At 38.4% G+C, this 1975-nt stretch overlaps 1 long non-coding RNA gene across 1 annotated transcript; it reads right to left on the bottom strand.

Moving 5' to 3' along the window:
- Positions 1–522: 522 nt before the first annotated feature.
- Positions 523–1542, bottom strand: LOC139068901 (uncharacterized). The gene is made up of 2 exons (XR_011520151.1): positions 1320–1542; positions 523–751 (listed from the first exon to the last, which is right to left on the bottom strand). It is a non-coding gene; the product is annotated as an uncharacterized lncRNA (long non-coding RNA).
- Positions 1543–1975: the final 433 nt, after the last annotated feature.

Below are 1975 nucleotides of genomic sequence, written 5' to 3'. Positions count from 1 at the left end.
GCCCCTGTCGCCTCCTGTGGCCAGAATATTCCACTTGCAACTTCAGACTGGCGGGGCGCTCTGTTGGGATAAAACTTTAGCTAACTCACCTGGCACTGCAGTCTGCTTCCAGCATGTTTTAGTTCATGAAAACAGCTGGTTTGTTTAATTTTGTGATGAACTGCTCCTGTAGACACTAATGAAGGCTGGGGAGACATTTCAGCTTTCACCTTAAGGTGTTAAAGAGACAAACGCACAGCGAGCAGCTTTCTGTTTCTTTTAAACAGTTTTAAGAGCAAACCAAAACTGCCTAGTTCCTCTTTAAATGTGGCTTTCTGTAATAACAGAAAACCATAAATTTTAGACTCTAGTTTTAAAATCAATGTGACAACTAGGGCTGCAACTAACGATTATTTTCATAATCGATTAATCTGTCGATTATTTTTTCGATTAATCGATTAATCGGTTTGTTATTGTTTAGCTATTTAACCTATACAAGTGATGAATACATTTCAGTTAAGAAAAAGAAAAAACATAAGAGAATTGTGCAGTTGACTGCAATCTATTTTATTGCACATGACCACAGTCAGCAGTGTAAAATGAGCTAAACAGTGCAAAATATCAGTCCAGAATAATTTTTTGGCATCAAAATATAAGAGGTAAATTCCATAAAAAATAATGTAGAATCTGGAATAGAGTTTGTAAGTGGTATGCATTGCTGGGGGTGAGTGTCTTGTTCCCCATGTAGTTGTCCATCGCTGCTTGTTTTTTTCTGCATAAGAAACACAAATAAACTGAATTAAGTACACATATAAAATAAAGCAGCACACACTACAACACTAAATCAATATTACATTATTTGAATTAATTAACAATATACAGTGATCATTTATTTTGACAAAAATGTGTTGTGAGGCGTTTTACAGCGTTAGATAGTAAAACAGCCTTTTAATAGTAAAAAAAGGACTTTCTGAATTTCTCCTGTATTTAAAAATTGAAAGCGTACAACTATGCCGCGTTATATTCACCTGGACAAAGCTCGTCTGTATATTTTTCTCCGCGGAGTTGTCCTTTTTTGAATGAGGAACACAGTTATGGGTTTGTGCCGTTTTTCTCTTAACGAGAACATTCTTATAAACAGACGTGCTAAATTTGGCAAGCGCATGATTCACAACACGGAGGAGATTCACGATTGCATCTAGTCAATCAGAAGTAGAACACCGTAAACTGACGCGGCAAAAAAAAAAAAAAAAACATGTTTAACATCCACTATAACGAACTCAGCTAACACTAAGTCCCAAATGTGATCTGCGTTAGCTTGTTTATTTTCTGTTACTTACCGGACATTCCTCTGCTGCATCAGCCCCCACGTTTTCGTCTCAAATGTTCACTTTGGGACGTCGTGCTTCCGTGCCATGCTAGATGGTTTTTGCATATTTTGTAGGTCACCGGTCTTTTCAAGGCATCTAGTGAAGTGCTCCCATACTCGTGAGGTTTTTGTCCGGGGTTTCTCTTGTTTTGTCGCTTCTATTTTTCTTCCGTATTTGTTGTTGATCCGCCATCTCTCACAGCAAGATGCGCGTCAGTAACGTGATACGTCATGAAAACCGAGGGCACTTATTGGCTCATTTGTTCTTCTACGGCCCCACTGGTAGATCAGTGGCTCATTACTGCCACACACTGGCGGCAAATTTAACAGATTGTAACCGATGTCAGATTGTGGTAAAAAATAGACTTTATGCGGTAAAATATGATTATTAAACAACTAATCGATGACTAAAAAAAGTTAACTATTTTAATAATCGATTATAATCGATTAAATCGATTAGTTGTTTCAGCTCTAGTGACAACAAACAAAAAAAAAACTCTAAAATCCATCCATCCATTTTCATCCGCTTATCCAGAGTCGGGTCGAGATGGCAGCAGCCTAAGCAGAGACGCTCAGACTTTCCACTCCCCAGCTACTTGGCCCAGCTCTTCTGGGGGAATCCCAAGG

Source organism: Nothobranchius furzeri, chromosome 3, assembly GCF_043380555.1.
Source record: "Nothobranchius furzeri strain GRZ-AD chromosome 3, NfurGRZ-RIMD1, whole genome shotgun sequence".
NCBI lineage: Eukaryota > Metazoa > Chordata > Actinopteri > Cyprinodontiformes > Nothobranchiidae > Nothobranchius > Nothobranchius furzeri.
This window is presented reverse-complemented; position numbering and strand designations above follow the sequence as displayed.